We start from the raw sequence: 19,318 nt of genomic DNA on the forward strand, positions 1-19,318 counted from the left end.
TCTGGTGATGTAGCTGGGCTGTCTGTTACTGCAGCTGTATGATCTGGTGAAGTTGCTGGGGCGTCTGTTACTGCAGCTGTAGGATCTGGTGAAGTAGCTGGGGCGTCTGTTACAGCAGCTGTAGGATCTGATGAAGTAGCTGGGCCTTCTGTTACTGCAGGTGTAGGATCTGGTGATGTAGGTGGGGCGTCTGTTACTGCAGGTGTAGGATCTGGTGAAGTAGCTGGGGCTTCTGTTACTGCAGCTGTAGGATCTGGTGAAGTAGCTGGGGCGTCTGTTACTGCAGCTGTAGGATCTGGTGAAGTAGCTTGGGCATCTGTTACTGCAGCTGTAGGATCTGATGAAGTAGCTGGGGCGTCTGTTACTGAAGGTGTAGGATCTGGTGAAGAAGCTGGCACGTCTGTTACAGCAGCTGTAAGATCTGGTGAAGTAGCTGGGCTGTCTGTTACTGCAGCTGTAGGATCTGGTGAAGTAGCTTGGGCGTCTGTTACTGAAGCTGTAGGATCTGGTGAAGTAGCTAGGGCTTCTGTTACAGCAGGTGTAGGATCTGGTGAAGAAGCTGGGGCGTCTGTTACTGCAGGGGTAGGATCTGGTGATGTAGCTGGGGCGTCTGTTACTGCAGCTGTAGGATCTGGTGAAGTAGCTTGGGCATTTGTTATTGCAGTTGTAGGATCTGGTGAAGAAGCTGGAGCGTCTGTTACTGCAGGTGTAGGATCTGGTGATGTAGCTGGGCTGTCTGTTACTGCAGCTGTATGATCTGGTGAAGTTGCTGGGGCGTCTGTTACTGCAGGTGTAGGATCTGGTGAAGTATCTTGGGCGTCGGTTACTGCAGCGGTAGGATCTGGTGAAGTAGCTTGGGCATCTGTTACTGCAGCTGTAGGATCTGATGAAGTAGCTGGGGCGTCTGTTACTGAAGGTGTAGGATCTGGTGAAGAAGCTGGCACGTCTGTTACTGCAGCTGTAAGATCTGGTGAAGTAGCTTGGGCGTCTGTTACTGAAGCTGTAGGATCTGGTGAAGTAGCTAGGGCTTCTGTTACAGCAGGTGTAGGATCTGGTGAAGAAGCTGGGGCGTCTGTTACTGCAGGGGTAGGATCTGGTGAAGTAGCTGGGGCGTTTGTTACTGCAGGTGTAGGATCTGGTGATGTAGCTGGGGCGTCTGTTACGGCAGCTGTAGGATCTGGTGAAGTAGCTGGGGCGTCTGTTACTGCAGCTGTAGGATCTGGTGAAGTTGCTGGGACGTCTGTTACTGCAGCTGTAGGATCTGGTGAAGTAGCTTGGGCGTCTGTTACTGCAGGTGTAGGATCTGGTGAAGTAGCTGGGCCTTCTGTTACTGCAGCTGTAGGATCTGGTGAAGTAGCTGGGGCGTCTGTTACAGCAGGTGTAGGATCTGGTGATGTAGCTGGGGCGTCTGTTACAGCAGGTGTAGGATCTGGTGAAGTTGCTGGGGCGTCTGTTACTGCAGGTGTAGGATCTGGTGATGTAGCTGGGGCATCTGTTACTGCAGCTGTATGATCTGGTGAAGTAGCTGGGGCGTCTGTTACTGCAGCTGTAGGATCTGGTGAACTAGCTTGGGCATCTGTTACTGCAGCTGTAGGATTTGGTGAAGTAGCTGGGCCTTCTGTTACTGCAGGTGTAGGATCTGGTGATGTACCTGGGACGTCTGTTACTGCAGCTGTATGATCTGGTGAAGTAGCTGGGGCATCTGTTACTGCAGGTGTAGCATCTGGTGATGTACCTGGGACGTCTGTTACTGCAGCTGTAGGATCTGGTGAAGTAGCTGGGGCGTCTGTTACTGCAGGTGTAGGATCTGGTGAAGTAGCTGGGGCGTCTGTTACTGCAGGGGTAGGATCTGGTGAAGTAGCTGGGGCGTTTGTTACTGCAGGTGTAGGATCTGGTGATGTAGCTGGTGGGTCTGTTACGGCAGCTGTAGGATCTGGTGAAGTAGCTTGGGCGTCTGTTACTGCAGGTGTAGGATCTGGTGATGTAGCTGGGGCATCTGTTACTGCAGCTGTATGATCTGGTGAAGTAGCTGGGGCGTCTGTTACTGCAGCTGTAGGATCTGGTGAACTAGCTTGGGCATCTGTTACTGCAGCTGTAGGATTTGGTGAAGTAGCTGGGCCTTCTGTTACTGCAGGTGTAGGATCTGGTGATGTACCTGGGACGTCTGTTACTGCAGCTGTATGATCTGGTGAAGTAGCTGGGGCATCTGTTACTGCAGGTGTAGCATCTGGTGATGTACCTGGGACGTCTGTTACTGCAGCTGTAGGATCTGGTGAAGTAGCTGGGGCGTCTGTTACTGCAGGTGTAGGATCTGGTGAAGTAGCTGGGGCGTCTGTTACTGCAGGGGTAGGATCTGGTGAAGTAGCTGGGGCGTCTGTTACGGCAGCTGTAGGATCTAGTGAAGTAGCTGGGGCGTCTGTTACTGCAGGTGTAGGATCTGGTGATGTAGCTTGGGCGTCTGTTACTGCAGCTGTATGATCTGGTGAAGTAGCTGGGGCGTCTGTTACTGCAGCTGTAGGATCTGGTGAAGAAGCTGGCACGTCTGTTACAGCAGCTGTATGATCTGGTGAAGTAGCTGGGCCTTCTGTTACTGCAGCTGTAGGATCTGGTGAAGTAGCTTGGGCGTCTGTTACTGAAGCTGTAGGATTTGGTGAAGTAGCTGGGGCGTCTGTTACAGCAGGTGTAGGATCTGCTGATGAGGCTGGGGCGTCTGTTACTGCAGCTGTAGGATCTGGTGAAGTAGCTGGGGCGTCTGTTACTGCAGCTGTAGGATCTGGTGAAGTCGTTTGGGCGTCTGTTACTGCAGCTGTAGGATCTGGTGAAGTAGCTTGGGCATCTGTTACTGAAGGTGTAGGATCTGTTGAAGTAGCTGGCACGTCTGTTACTGCAGCTGTAGGATCTGGTGAAGTAGCTTGGGCATCTGTTACTGCAGCTGTAGGATCTGGTGAAGAAGCTGGGGCGTCTGTTACAGCACGTGTAGGATCTGGTGATGTAGCTGGGGTGTCTGTTACTGCAGCTGTAGGATCTGGTGAAGTAGCTGGGGCGTCTGTTACTGCAGCTGTAGGATCTGGTGAAGTAGCTTGGCCTTCTGTTACTGCAGCTGTAGGATCTGGTGAAGTAGCTTGGGCGTCTGTTACTGAAGCTGTAGGATCTGGTGAAGTAGCTGGGGCGTCTGTTACTGCAGCTGTAGCATCTGGTGAAGTTGCTGGGGCGTCTGTTACTGCAGCTGTAGGATCTGGTGAAGTAGCTGGGGCGTCTGTTACTGCAGCTGTAGGATCTGGTGAAGTAGCTGGGGCGTCTGTTACTGCAGTTGTAGGATCTGGTGAAGTAGCTGGGGCGTCTGTTACTGCAGCTGTAGCATCTGGTGAAGTAGCTGGGGCGTCTGTTACTGCAGCTGTAGGATCTGGTGAAGTAGCTGGGGCGTCTGTCACTGCAGCTGTAGGATCTGGTGAAGAAGCTGGGGCGTCTGTTACTGCAGCTGTAGGATTTGGTGAAGAAACCGGCACGTCTGTTACTGCAGCTGTAGGATTTGGTGAAGTAGCTGGGCCTTCTGTTACTGCAGATGTAGGATCTGGTGATGTACCTGGGACGTCTGTTACTGCAGCTGTATGATCTGGTGAAGTAGCTGGGGCATCTGTTACTGCAGGTGTAGCATCTGGTGATGTACCTGGGACGTCTGTTACTGCAGCTGTAGGATCTGGTGAAGTAGCTGGGGCGTCTGTTACTGCAGGTGTAGGATCTGGTGAAGTAGCTGGGGCGTCTGTTACTGCAGGGGTAGGATCTGGTGAAGTAGCTGGGGCGTTTGTTACTGCAGGTGTAGGATCTGGTGATGTAGCTGGCGGGTCTGTTACGGCAGCTGTAGGATCTGGTGAAGTAGCTGGGGCGTCTGTTACTGCAGGTGTAGGATCTGGTGATGTAGCTGGGGCATCTGTTACTGCAGCTGTATGATCTGGTGAAGTAGCTGGGGCGTCTGTTACTGCAGCTGTAGGATCTGGTGAACTAGCTTGGGCATCTGTTACTGCAGCTGTAGGATCTGTTGAAGTAGCTGGGGCGTCTGTTACTGAAGGTGTAGGATCTGGTGAAGAAGCTGGTACGTCTGTTACAGCAGCTGTAAGATCTGGTGAAGTAGCTGGGCCTTCTGTTACTGCAGCTGTAGGATCTGGTGAAGTAGCTTGGGCGTCTGTTACTGAAGCTGTAGGATCTGGTGAAGTAGCTGGGGCGTCTGTTACAGCAGGTGTAGGATCTGCTGATGAGGCTGGGGCGTCTGTTACTGCAGGTGTAGGATCTGGTGAAGTAGCTGGGGCGTCTGTTACTGCAGGGGTAGGATCTGGTGATGTAGCTGGGGCGTTTGTTACTGTAGCTGTAGGATCTGGTGAAGAAACTGGCATGTCTGTTACTGCAGCTGTAGGATCTGGTGAAGTAGCTAGGGCGTCTGTTACTGCAGCTGTAGGATCTGGTGAAGTAGCTGGGGCGTCTGTTACTGCAGCTGTAGGATCTGGTGAAGAAGCTGGGGCGTCTGTTACTGCAGCTGTAGGATCTGGTGAAGAAGCTGGGGCGTCTGTTACTGTAGCTGTAGGATCTAGTGAAGTAGCTGGGGCGTCTGTTACTGCAGGTGTAGGATCTGGTGAAGTAGCTGGGACGTCTGTTACTGCAGGAGTAGGATCTGGTGAAGTAGCTGGGGCCTCTGTTACTGCAGGTGTAGGATCTGGTGATGTAGCTGGGGCGTCTGTTACTGCAGGTGTAGGACCTGGTGAAGTAGCTGGGGCTTCTGTTACTGCAGGGGTAGGATCTGGTGAAGAAGCTGGGGCGTCTGTTACTGCAGCTGTAGAATCTGGTGAAGTATCTGGGGCGTCCGTTACTGCAGCTGTAGGACCTGGTGAAGTAGCTGGGGCGTCCGTTACTACAGGTGTAGGATCTGGTGATGTACCTGGGACGTCTGTTACTGCAGCTGTAGGATCTGGTGAAGTAGCTGGGGCGTCTGTTACTGCAGGTGTAGGATCTGGTGAAGTAGCTGGCGCGTCTGTTACTGCAGGGGTAGGATCTGGTGAAGTAGCTGGGGCGTTTGTTACTGCAGGTGTAGGATCTGGTGATGTAGCTGGCGGGTCTGTTACGGCAGCTGTAGGATCTGGTGAAGTAGCTGGGGCGTCTGTTACTGCAGCTGTAGGATCTGTTGAAGTAGCTGGGGCATCTGTTACTGCAGCTGTAGGATCTGGTGAAGTAGCTTGGGCGTCTGTTACTGAAGCTGTAGGATCTGGTGAAGTAGCTGGGGCGTCTGTTACAGCAGGTGTAGGATCTGGTGATGTAGCTGGGGCGTCTGTTACTGCAGCTGTAGGATCTGGTGAAGAAGCTGGCGCGTCTGTTACTGCAGCGGTAGTATCTGGTGAAGTAGCTTGGGCATCTGTTACTGCAGCTGTAGGATCTGGTGAAGTAGCTGGGCCTTCTGTTACTGCAGCTGTAGGATCTGGTGAAGTAGCTTGGGCGTCTGTTACTGAAGCTGTAGGATCTGGTGAAGTAGCTGGGGCGTCTGTTACAGCAGGTGTAGGATCTGGTGATGTAGCTGGGGCGTCTGTTACTGCAGCTGTAGGATCTGGTGAAGTAGCTGGGGCGTCTGTTACAGCAGGTGTAGGATCTGGTGATGTAGCTGGGGTGTCTGTTACTGCAGCTGTAGGATCTGGTGAAGAAGCTGGCGCGTCTGTTACTGCAGCGGTAGTATCTGGTGAAGTAGCTTGGGCATCTGTTACTGCAGCTGTAGGATCTGGTGAAGTAGCTGGGCCTTCTGTTACTGCAGCTGTAGGATCTGGTGATGTACCTGGGACGTCTGTTACTGCAGCTGTAGGATCTGGTGAAGTAGCTGGGGCGTCTGTTACTGCAGGGGTAGGATCTGGTGAAGTAGCTGGGGCGTCTGTTACTGCAGGGGTAGGATCTGGTGAAGTAGCTGGGGCGTTTGTTACTGCAGGTGTAGGATCTGGTGATGTAGCTGGCGGGTCTGTTACGGCAGCTGTAGGATCTGGTGATGTAGCTGGGGCGTCTGTTACTGCAGGTGTAGGATCTGGTGATGTAGCTGGGGCATCTGTTACTGCAGCTGTATGATCTGGTGAAGTAGCTGGGGCGTCTGTTACTGCAGCTGTAGGATCTGGTGAACTAGCTTGGGCATCTGTTACTGCAGCTGTAGGATCTGTTGAAGTAGCTGGGGCGTCTGTTACTGAAGGTGTAGGATCTGGTGAAGAAGCTGGCACGTCTGTTACAGCAGCTGTAAGATCTGGTGAAGTAGCTGGGCCTTCTGTTACTGCAGCTGTAGGATCTGGTGAAGTAGCTTGGGCGTCTGTTACTGAAGCTGTAGGATCTGGTGAAGTAGCTGGGGCTTCTGTTACAGCAGGTGTAGGATCTGCTGATGAGGCTGGGGCGTCTGTTACTGCAGCTGTAGGATCTGGTGAAGAAGCTGGCACGTCTGTTACAACAGCTGTAGGATCTGTTGAAGTAGCTGGGGCGTCTGTTACTGCACATGTAGGATCTGGTGAAGTAGCTTGGGCGTCTGTTACTGCAGGAGTAGGATCTGGTGAAGTAGCTGGGGCCTCTGTTACTCCAGGTGTAGGATCTGGTGATGTAGCTGGGGCGTCTGTTACTGCAGCTGTAGGACCTGGTGAAGTAGCTGAGGCGTCTGTTACTGCAGGTGTAGGATCTGGTGAAGTAGCTTGGGCGTCTGTTACTGCAGCTGTAGGATTTGGTGAAGTTGCTGGGGCATCTGTTACTGTAGCTGTAGGATCTGGTGAAGAAACTGGCACGTCTGTTACTGCAGCTGTAGGATCTGGTGAAGTAGCTGGGGCGTCTGTTACTGCAGCTGTAGGATCTGGTGAAGTAGCTGGGGCGTCTGTTACTGCAGCTGTAGGATCTGGTGAAGTTGCTGGGGCGTCTGTTACTGCAGCTGTAGGATCTGGTGAAGTAGCTGGGGCGTCTGTTACTGCAGGTGTAGGATCTGGTGAAGTAGCTGGGGCGTCTGTTACTGCAGCTGTAGCATCTGGTGAAGTAGCTGGGGCCTCTGTTACTGCAGGTGTAGGATCTGGTGAAGTAGCTTGGGCATCTGTTACTGCAGCTGTAGGATCTGTTGAAGTAGCTGGGGCGTCTGTTACTGCAGGTGTAGGATCTGGTGAAGTAGCTTGGGCGTCTGTTACTGCAGGTGTAGGATCTGGTGAAGTAGCTTTGGCATCTGTTACTGCAGCTGTAGGATCTGTTGAAGTAGCTGGGGCATCTGTTACTGCAGGTGTAGGATCTGGTGAAGTAGCTTGGGCATCTGTTACTGCAGGTGTATTACCCGGTGTAAATGCAATTATTAGTATATGACAACGTGTAAGTGTATAGCTTCAGCTAATTCTCAAATTACATGTATCATAATAATGTATCATAGATAATAAGATATGTGTTTATTGGCTTTTTTGTTGTTGTTGCATTTTAAACCTATTTGGTGAAGCTGCAAGGTGCAAGTTATAAGTAGAAATTACTATAAACAAAAGCATGATAAAAAAAAATAACAACCAAAAATATGTGTATATATTGAATGAAATTTTATGAAGTTTTATACATTAATTTGTTTTACATCCATCATTTTTCATGTACCCAAGGGTAAAGAATTCCCTACCAATAAATATTTTCAGATTGCTCTGGAACAGTATATACTGATTGAATAAAACAAAGCGAAGTCCAACTGTTCACTGTAAAAAGTCTTTGATTGTATGTTTTGTTTTCTGAGAAGCTGCAACCACACAATAGCCAATCCACTGGTTTCACACGAACTTGTGATTGTCACACTGTCTACACTGTGCAATGAACCTGCCTTGACACATTAAGTGTTTCAGTCAGTTTATTGAAGTATTTGTAATTAAGTATCAAATTAAAAGAATTACTTTTTTGTTTTGGATTTGTAAAATGTAAAAACTAATAAAAATTAAATAATAAAAATCAAAACTAATTTTGTAATGAAGAAAAGAAAGTAAAAAAAAGGATCGACGCAGGTTCTGCACTGACACCATACAATTTGCTTAATTTAGCAGATAAAAAGAATAAAAAGAACTTGACTGCAGAGTGCATTGGCAAGGGAATGTAGTGTAACAACAGGGTCATAAGATAAGGTTAGACTGTTGAAAGAAAGCACTAGTCAAATTCTTAGATCTGCTTGTGCGTGTGATAAATGGTTGCAGGGAAAACCTGAAGCAGGTGTGCAAGTTATACCTTTATTATTAACACATAATACATGCTTTTTATTTCCCCCCCCCCCCCAAAATAAATTATTTGATTATTAAAAAATAAAGTTTTTATATCAAATAGCATTCTTTACTTTAAAGCCATTAAAAAGTTTTTATTTTTTATGCTTAAAAAACGCCATCTGGTGGTGGGCCAGTGCGTGTGTGTGCGTGCGCGCCCCCCCGCGTCTGTGCGAGCTCGTGCACGCGCCTGTGTCTGGGCCCGTCCTTGTCTGTGTGTTTGTGTTTGTGTGAAAATGTGTTAAACCAGAGTAAAAGTGATTAGTTAAACTTCTGCTTTTGTAATGTTCAGTATGGCGAGGCATACAGGTTGCATGCCTCGTTGGAAAACTTTATTTCAATTTTCAATCCAAAAAAGGAAAATGAGAATCAAAGTCTGAGTCGCAAAAAACTCGCGATCCCCCAAGCATAAGCTCACTGCAGCTTCCAGCAAAAACACCTAGGTAAACAAGCAGGGAGACCTCCTGAAAAAAACCCTCCGTCTTTTTTTCCAAAAACGCACAACAAATCCCCCCTAGCATTACTTGATAGGGACCCTTCTATTCCCAAAACTTATATTCAATAACAGGACAAAAACCCCTGAAAAAATCCTTAGTCTTTTTTCGCAAATTCAGCGCCCCGCGGCTCCCACCCAACCCTTAGGCAATCAAACAGGAAACCTCCTGAAAAAACCCTCCGTATTTTTATCCAAAACACGGGCAACAAAAAAACCCTAGAATATCTTGTTAGGGAACCCTCTATTCCCAAAACTTGTATTCGATAACAGGGGGAAAACTCCTGAAAAAATCCTTAGTCTTTTTTCTTCAAACCAGCCCTCTTACTAGCTCCGTCTCAAATTCAGCGCACAGCCTGAAAGTTTTCCCTCGCTCCTACTCGCACTGAGCCGCAGTCAGCCACAATTTTTTCCCTTGTTACTCTCGCTGTATCTGATCCTTAATTATTCGGGCTCTTCGTTTGGAATTTGCGCCGGAGGCCAACTCCGCCTCCGAGGCGTGCCTAACTTCGCCCCGCTGCCAATCACATAACAAAGGGGCGGCTCCCCTCGCACCCCGGTTAGCCAATCGGATACAGGTCCTATTTTTATGACCTCCTGCTGAGGTTAAGACTGTCACAGCGCTCCCAGGAGTAGTGATGGTAAATTCAATTCCTTTTAGTGAATCAAAATGAATCGGGTGTTTTGAGTCATTTGAGTCACTGAGTCAGTTGCTAGGAGTGTGCAAAAATGTACATTTTCATGCAAACTTAATTTGTTTGTCTTTTCATGTAAACCCTATTGCTAAGATGAGTGATTGAAAAAGAAAAACAACTCTTTTATAGAGCAAAAAAGAGCAAAAAAATAAAGATTTGTAAAGGGAACATTTATTTTTATTTCAATAGAATATCAATGAAATTTCTGACAGATACAAAATGAAATGTGAATCAACAAAATCTAAAATATAAATAAAAATGAATAAAATTCACAGATTAATGTGTTCAAAAGTACTAGTCCACTTCAAAATTAATTGTCCCTTACAGATTGGCATTGAGGAAAATAAGCTCCCGAATTTTTCCAGGGCTGAGGCGGTTCCTCCTGTCTGTAATTGTTTGTCCTGCCTTTGAAAAGATCCGCTCTGATGGAACAGAAGTTGCCACTATGCAGAGTCTTGTCTTCATAGTATCGCAGGTTTTTTTGAAGACAGTGGCACGGGACTTCCACCACTCCAGGGGGTCAGATGTTCGGGAGTGGCTCTGACAGGAATCCTTTAATCTCCAGCATTGCCTCTGTGAAGGGGTTTTGGACTCCTGGCCTCAGTGATGCAACCCGCTCCTCAAAATCGGCCCAAATCACAGGCACTGTCTCAGTGGAAGTACTGGCCTGTGGGACACCCTCTCCTTCCTCTGTGCTGGGTGTTGCCAGTGGCAGTGGTCTTAAGGACCTCAATGCAGCTCCCACAACTCTTGTTACAGCATCTTCTGCATGTCTATCATGTAAAAATGCATGCTTCTTGAACCTGGGATCCAAAAGTGTAGCATCTGCAAGCAGGCTCACTTGTTCGATCCCCCCCAGCCGTTTGACAATTTCTGCCATGAGGATGTCTACCATGTTGCGGATTGGCTGATAGATGGAAGGACTTCTCTGTCTGTGTGCAGTAACCCTCTGCAGCCCTCTTGCCATTAAAATGGCTTTTGATCCAGTAACAAACCTGTTGAGGAGAAATAAAGGAAACACTATAGTTCCATGCGTTTTAATGCAGTTACAGCCCCTGCAGTGCAGTGCATTAAGCATATACATTGTCATATAAAACCATTTTACAGTTTACATTTAATTATAAGCTGTTGTAAGAAACATCTTAAATGCTATTATCTGGGAAAGAATTGAAAAATGTGTTTAGGAAAATGTAATGACACAACATGAAATATATATATGTATTATGAAACTATTTTAACATACCTTTCGGCACTCAGTTCCACAGTCACTTCCTCAAAAGGCTGCAGGACCTCACAGGTTTCCTTGACCATCTCCCACTCTTCAAGTGACAGGGTTTGCAGATGTGGATTTACCAAGGCCAGGGTGGAAATGAGGGGATCCTTCACTTCTGCAATCCGCTTCAGCATGTAATAAGTGGAATTCCACCTGGTTGGCACATCTTGCTTCAGTCGTAGTTGGGGCTGTCACATCTGCTGCTGTGTCTCTCTCAGTTTAGCAGAAGCCACGGTGCTGGGCCTTGACACAAATGCTCCCATGTAAGACTGCCTCTGTCTTCTTTTTGCTGATTGTTGTCCTTGCCCTGCTGTGTGTGTGCTTGTGTTTTCTTGCTGAGTACTTATTGATGTGCTGCTGGAATAAACAGGTGATGTGACCGCTGTTGATAATGCTGCTGTTGAAGATTGTTGCTCCTGCTGCTGGCCGCTAGGTTGTCCAATGGTAGTAGCTGGGTTTTGACTGTGCTGTTGTTGTAGCATAACTGTGGGGTGCTTGCTGCTGAGATGTCTTCTCATATTTGATGTACTTCCCCCTCGAAAAGACAAAACTGTCTTGCAAATGTTGCATTGTGCGTGTGTTGCACTTTTCATTTCAAAATGCATCCAAATATCGCTTCTTCGATGACTATCCATTTTTCCTCGTATCATTATTTCGCACTGCCGGCAAACAACACCGTAGTACCGCCCCCTTGCCCCATACACGTGGAAAAAAACACAAACACCTTTAGAATTTTCTGTTTTTCTTATTATTAGTATTTTCCTCAAATGTGTCACATATATATTTTCTTATCTAAATAATTTAGTGAAATAGCGAATTTCTAATTATTTAACTTACATTAATGCAGCAGAATGCGAGTCTGAGCATTTTTTTTTTTTAATAGTGGTGGAACTGAGTTCATATATTTTTTCCTTAAGTCTGCTTGTGATCTTTTCAAAAAAACAAAGTGTAGACTGAATGTTATACTGCGTCAGTCAGACTATCGGACTTCATCTTTGGTGAAGGAGCGACTCTTCCAAGGTAACACGCTCTGAGTTTCAACAGCTGATAACATAGAAGGGAGGGGTGAGTGTGTCTTATGAAGCACGAGGGTCCACTGAGCTGTGTACCAGGGGGTGCTAATGCACCTTAACATTGGTTGCTAACCAAGAAGAAGAAGCTGCGAATCGGGAGGGAGGGGGTGAGTGAGTGATTCCTCTATGCTACGATTGACCCTGTGCACGAGAAAATGCTAACTTCCTGGTTTGAGACCTGATGTGGGGTTGTACATTTTGGGTAGCTTTACTTTGCGGTCAATCGCTACTGCGAAGATATACTCCAAAATCATGTCCAAAACTCGAAAACGGAAAGATCGCGTTAAGTTACAAAGAGCAGAAGGTGGGAACACTCACCACTGTTGTGTCATAAAAAATCGAATGATCAATTTTGACGTTTAAAGAGTTTAGATCGATCAGTTGTTTACATCACTCAACACAAGCAGAACTGCATTACTGCAGCAGAAGACACATCGTCCACATTCAGAAACACATCTCTGTATAGTGACTGGTCTTATGATTTAAACAGGTTCAGCATTCAAACTACAGGTGAACAATAGTCAAACCAGATGTTTCCCCCTTTATGTCGATATCAGCTAGTCAAGTACACACCTACACAGCATGTTAACAAACCGTGAAAAAAGCCACACAAAAAATGAATGATTGCTGGTAACGGTTTCTATACATTAGTATTTACGAAGGGTATGTTGTGACTTACCTTCAAAATTACAGTGGTCCCTCGCTAATAACGTGGTTCACCTTTCACCTCGCTGTTTCACAGATTTTTTTAGTGCAAGTTTGCACGTTTTTTTTTACGTCTGTTACAGGAAAAATGATTCTATGTTTCTTTACCTTCTTTTAAATGTACAAAGATGCCCTTTGTCTATGGTTAGATTAGTTTAGAATTATCCTTTTAGACTTTCCCAGCAGACATATTGTTTTGGGACATATTGTTTTAGATTGTTTTATCTCTCACAGCTTTCTCCCAGCTCTCTGCTGACGAGACTAGCGCCACATATGGAGTTGTTTATTTTATCTGTTTATTATTTTTCTTATCCTGTTCTCACTGTCTTTTCTATAAAAAGTGCCAAGCCTCTGTTCACGACGTGAGTTGTTCTCAGCAGCTCACCCGTGTACACGTTTAGCAAAGAAAGTAACTTTGTCTCATTGTGTCTTTATTTCTCCTGGGTTTTTTACATTGTGTCCTGCGTCCTTTTGCACCGTCAAAAAATAAAATTGGCTACTTGATTTCACCTATCCCTGGTTATTTTTAGAACATAACACCTGCGATAAACGAGGGACAGCTGAGAAATATAACATTTGAATCCCTTTTCTCTTTTGCCCTGAGGCGAGGGGAAAAAATATCGACAAGTCGATGAACATCATTTACAGATATATTGGGTAAATGTCCAAGACATCTATAGAAATGTAAATCGCCGCTTGATTCATTCATTTGCTTAACTTGTTTTGGACCGTAAACAGGACGTGAATAGGACACCAGAAACAAAGCTCCCCACAGGAGTTTCCGCACGGGAAGTAGCATATCGTTAGCTTCATAGCATAAGTGCCTAAGTCATTGACTTAGTCAAATGACTTAGGCAATTATGCTATGAAGCTAACGATATGCTAACGTGTAGGGCTGGGCGATATATCGAGTTTTTTAAAAATATCGATATATTTTCATACGAGATATAAGATGTGACAATATCGTTTATATCGATATAGTCTATGTTACGTTATAATTATACTTGTGGAGCCGCAAACTATACTTGTGGAGCCGCAGGTTTGCCTCTCTTTCGTCCACTTTTGTCTCTAAGCAACGTTACTCGGCCTCGCCTCTCCTTCACTGAACCCAACTCCCCCTCCCCCATAGCTTCACCTGCAGGCAATGACAAGATGAAAGCGGAAAATCTCCGTTAGCGAGTTACCGTGCGTGGGGCTGGACGGCGTCAACATGTTAGCGAGCTAACCACGCTAACGAGCTAACCGCGCTAACCGCGCTAACGACATGCAGCCCGGAGGGGCTGCACGGCCTAAAATCCTTTCCTTTTCTCAAAAATCGACAGTGCGCCTTATGTATGAATTCTGGTTGTGCTTACTGACCGCGAACCGATTTTATGTGGTACACAGCGCTCAGCAATCTCTCAAAAAATGTTTTAATATGACTTTGCTAAGCTACGGAGCTGCACCGCTTGATGGATTGTCGGAGGATAACGGCTACCGAGGAGGAGCCTCGCGGAGTGATACGTACTGTGTGTGTATAAGGACCACAAATGGCACCTGTTCAGAGACGTGGTGCAGCTGTGAAATCTGTCTCTTTGTTATTATGCTCAGCGTCTATTAGTTTACATTTTGACTGCACAATTGTGAGCTTTTTGTTATGCACAAAAACAACATTGTTTTCTTTTATTTATGGACCATGATTATTTAATAAATGCTGATAATAAATAAATAAAAGTGCCCGTGTGACATCTGGGACACAGTGTGACTAAGAACTCTCTTTTTGTTCTTAACTTATGGCTTTTAAAAAAAAATCGAGATATATATCTTATATCGCTATCCAGCTAAAAAATATCGAGATATGAATTTTGGGTCATATCGCCCAGCCCTACTAACGTGCACATAGTCAATTCAGCACAGGAAGGGAGGGGGTGAGTGAGTCAGTGATTCGTTCAACTTGTTTGAGCTGTGAGCCAGGAGGGAGGGGGTGAGTGATTCAGTGATTCGTTCAACTCGTCTGAGCTATGAGCCAGGAGGGAGGGGGTGAGTCCTGAGTGATTCGCTTACTCTACGATTCAGCACAGCAAGGGAGGGGGTTAGTGAGTCCTGAGTGATTCGCTTATGCTACGATTCAGCACAGCAAGGGAGGGGGTTAGTGAGTCCTGAGTGATTCGCTTATGCTACGATTCAGCACAGCAAGGGAGGGGGTTAGTGAGTCCTGAGTGTTTCGCTTATGCTATGATTCAGCACAGGAATGGAGGGGGTGAGTAACTCAAATGTGCTGTTAGCATGTTAGCTGAGCGATGCTACAGTGAACCAAGGAGCTATTTTCTTGATGTGAGGTTTCTACTCAGGGTTTTTTCTTCCAGTTCAGAGCAGAAATGCTTTTGTTAAGAAACTGGCTGTTGTTTTTTCCCCCTACAATTTTAATTATAAGCTAGATATATTTCTACTAATGGAATTAGTTTGATAACAGCAACAGGGATGAGTCAGTGAGTCAATTGGGCTTGTGAATCATGATTCACGAGTCAGTAAAGTGATTCTCAAGTATTGAACGATTCGTTCACGAATCGAACATCACTACCCAGAAGACATCTGACTTCTGTGGCATTATTTTTGTGCCACTATTCTGAGCGCACGTAAAAAAGTTTGCAGGTGCATGTGTTGTATTTTGAGGAGAAATTTATTTTGAGAGAAGAAAAGCTGAATTTGAGTGAACAAAATTCATTCCTGCGTGCAAAAAATGTATATCAGTGTTTGCTATTATCTACACACACACACAATAGCAGCCCCTCTCGCTCAGTTTTTGCATTTGCGCTCGCTCGCAATGTGATGCTTGCGCTCTTAACATTTCTGCCGGTGCGCACTCAACTCTTTCTCTAAACCATTATATTTGTGCCACAAAACCAGCCAATCCCAGACTTGGATGCAAAAAAATCTGATTGGCTGTTCTGGTCTCCAATCAGCTCGAAATGATGAAATGCAATATCCCAGAATCCATTTCGTCCAAAACTCAATCGAGGCAGTGGTGGAGGAACACAGAGTGGCGGAGTTTGAAATATTACTCTTTCTGGGTCACAAAATAAACTTTTAAGATATTTTCATGCGAGAATGGTGCTGTGTAAACTTCAAATATCTGCTCGATTCATCAAGACATCACATATTTGCACAAGTGCTCTAACGTTTTCTAACGTGGTCACTTGGGTTAAACATAATATATAAGGCTGAACTGACAAAAAAATCACAGACTACACCACCAGGTATTATAGGAAAAACCATAAAGCCTTTGAACTAAAACAAACGCTGTTGTGACAGTGATGTACACTGTCTTGTTGATATACAGGGAGTGCAGAATTATTAGGCAAATGAGTATTTTGTCCACATCATCCTCTTCATGCATGTTGTCTTACTCCAAGCTGTATAGGCTCGAAAGCCTACTACCAATTAAGCATATTAGGTGATGTGCATCTCTGTAATGAGAAGGGGTGTGGTCTAATGACATCAACACCCTATATCAGGTATTGTGCAGAATTATTAGGCAACGTCCTTTCCTTTGGCAAAATGGGTCAAAAGAAGGACTTGACAGGCTCAGAAAAGTCAAAAATAGTGAGATATCTTGCATAGGGATGCAGCAGTCTCAAAATTGCAAAGCTTCTGAAGCGTGATCATCGAACAATCAAGCATTTCATTTAAAATAGTTTTAAAAAGGTTGCAAGAAGCGTGTGGAAAAACCAAGGCGCAAAATAACTGCCCATGAACTGAGAAAAGTCAAGCGTGCAGCTGCCAAGATGCCACTTGCCACCAGTTTGGCCATATTTCAGAGCTGCAACATCACTGGAGTCCCCAAAAGCACAAGGTGTGCAATACTCAGAGACATGGCCAAGGTAAGAAAGGCTGAAAGACGACCACCACTGAACAAGAAACACAAGCTAAAACGTCAAGACTGGGCCAAGAAATATCTCAAGACTGATTTTTCTAAGGTTTTATGGACTGATGAAATGAGAGTGAGTCTTGATGGGCCAGATGGATGGGCCCGTGGCTGGATTGGTAAAGGGCAGAGAGCTCCAATCCGACTCAGACGCCAGCAAGGTGGAGGTGGAGTACTGGTTTGGGCTGGTATCATCAAAGATGAGCTTGTGGAGCCTTTTCGGGTTGAGGATGGAGTCAAGCTCAACTCCCAGTCCTACTGCCAGTTTCTGGAAGACACCTTCTTCAAGCAGTGGTACAGGAAGAAGTCTGCATCCTTCAAGAAAAACATGATTTTCATGCAGGACAATGCTCCATCACACGCGTCCAAGTACTCCACAGCGTGGCTGGCAAGAAAGGGTATAAAAGAAGAAAAACTAATGACATGGCCACCTTGTTCACCTGATCTGAACCCCATTGAGAACCTGTGGTCCATCATCAAATGTGAGATTTACGAGGAGGGATAACAGTACACCTCTCTGAACAGTGTCTGGGAGGCTGTGGTTGCTGCTGCACGCAATGTTGATGGTGAACAGATCAAAACACTGACAGAATCCATGGATGGCAGGCTTTTGAGTGTCCTTGCAAAGGAGGTGGCTATATTGGTCGCTGATTTGTTTTTGTTTTGTTTTTGAATGTCAGAAATGTATATTTGTGAATGTGGAGATGTTATATTGGTTTCACTGGTAAAAATAAATAATTGAAGATATCCCCCTAAAATAGCTAAAACTAAAAACAAACTAAAAACTACTTCCAAAAACATTCAGCTTTGATATTAATGAGTTTTTTGGGTTCATTGAGAACATGGTTGTTGTTCAATAATAAAATTATTCCTCAAAAATACAACTTGCCTAATAATTCCACACTCCCTGTATATGTATGATTTGTATCACCTTCATGTTTCCAAACCGATATCATGAGCAGCAGCTTTCACAGCTGTGGCTCCAGCAAACATCAGCTGATACTAGAAATTAATTTTAAATAAATTATAACAACAGCTTATCAAGCTTGAACGTGCTGCTGTTGTTGTTTTGCGCAACATCCGCTTATTTCCTGTTTCTGGCACAAAGTGGGAGATAAACAAACAAGAGAGATGATCAGCTGATCATTGATTAGTTTCGTGATTGAAGTAGCAACAGGAGAGAGAGGGAGAGAGAATGAGGGGAGAAGCGGCAGCTGTGCAGCGTAAAGAAAAAATAACTCCAGCTTTGTGTCTTTTTTTCAGTCTAGCTGGACGAATCGCGTTCCTTTTCCCCTCAATATGGATGTATTGTAATTGGTCCAGCCCAGAGTTGATCATGATGAATTGGCTAATCCACCACCTTCCATTGTTTATACCGTTACAAAAACAAACAAACATAAAAATGCAAAATCACCATCGGCCCATCGGGCAAATGCCCGATATGCCCAATGGCCGGTTCCAGTCCAGCTGTGCGGTCAGCTGGTGGGTAACAGGCATCTCCAAAAACGTTAGAGCACTTATGGAAATATGTGATTTCTTGATGAACCGAGCAGGTATTCGAAGTTTACACAGCTACATTCTCGCATGAAAATATCTTAAAAGTTTATTTTGTGACCCAGAAAGAGTAATATTTCAAACTCCGCCACTCTGTGTTCCTCCACCACTGCCTCGATTGAGTTTTGGACGAAATGGATTCTGGGATATTGCATTTCATAATTTCGAGCTGATTGGAGACCAGAACAGCCAATTAGATTTTTTTGCATCCAAGTCTGTGATTGGCTGGTTTTGTGGCACAAATATAATGGTGTAGAGAAAGAGTTGAGTGCGCACGGGCAACACATTGCGAGCGAGCGCCAATGCAAAAACTGAGCGAGAGGGGCTTCTATTGTGTGTGTGTATGGATAATAGCAAACACTGAAATACATTTTTTGCATGCAGGAATGAATTTTGTTCACTCAAATTCAGCTTTTCTTCGTGTAGCCGGATGGGCTACTCGCCCTTCTTTTTCTTTCTTTCTCGCTCGCTCTACCACCCTCGCTCTCTTTCCGCTGCACTCGCTCCTTGTATCGTGTGATTGGGTTAATTAGGAACCCACCTGCATATTGATTACAGGGTGGTGTTTACCTGTATAAAGGGAAGCCGTTTTTTTTTGTTGGATCATTCCTCCTTCTGGTGCGATACAGCAGTAAATGCTGGCCTATTGGTTAATTTACCGATACGATCGGATTGTGTGACTGCTACAGGTAGGCCTCCTTTCGACCTCTGATTTCTCTCAAAAGTCGGTAACTAGTAGTCATAATTCTGCGGCCTGCTACAGCGCGGCTGTTTCTCTTTTCTTTACTCCAGCTGTGGTGGAGAGACGCGTGAGTTGCGTCCACTGTACAGTACAGCGCCTCCAGTCTTGGGGTAAGCCGCTTATATTATAGCTGCTAGTATTTTTAAATTAGAGAAGATTAAGGTTATCTTTGCCTTTTTTTTGTTTGTAGGGTTTGATTGCTGCCGCACCCTCTCAGGGACCAACTGCCTGATTTTAAGCAAAGAGTCGAGACGCCTGCCTAGCTGCTGTCTTGTCTTGCCCTGTTTCATCTTGTGTTCCGATCTGTTGGCCGTCCAGTTTTGTTCCTGCTGCTGGCCTCGCCTCGCCCCTGGGGGCTTTTGGTCTCATGCTAAGCCCCTTTTTTGGACTATCGTTTTACTCCAGCTTTCGCGGCTAGTCGGGGCGATCTTCAGCTGTAAATTGGGCTGGTGTTACAAAAACTGGTACCGCCTCTCCCAGATGTGGAGAGCTGCGCGAGACTGAGTAGGGCTACGGACAATCGGAACCAGCACCAGCTGTGGGCTGGCTCGCAGAGTATGAGTTTTTCCAATCTGTGCTCTGTGGTGTGTATGTGGGTGTGTTTTATTGCAGGTCTCTGTTTTT

The sequence above is a fragment of the Aulonocara sp. 'chitande type north' Nkhata Bay genome, linkage group LG8 (genome assembly GCF_057382095.1).
Source record: "Aulonocara sp. 'chitande type north' Nkhata Bay isolate Kocher_YH1m ecotype deep benthic linkage group LG8, A_spYH_male_GT1.1, whole genome shotgun sequence".
Classification (NCBI taxonomy): domain Eukaryota; kingdom Metazoa; phylum Chordata; class Actinopteri; order Cichliformes; family Cichlidae; genus Aulonocara; species Aulonocara sp. 'chitande type north' Nkhata Bay.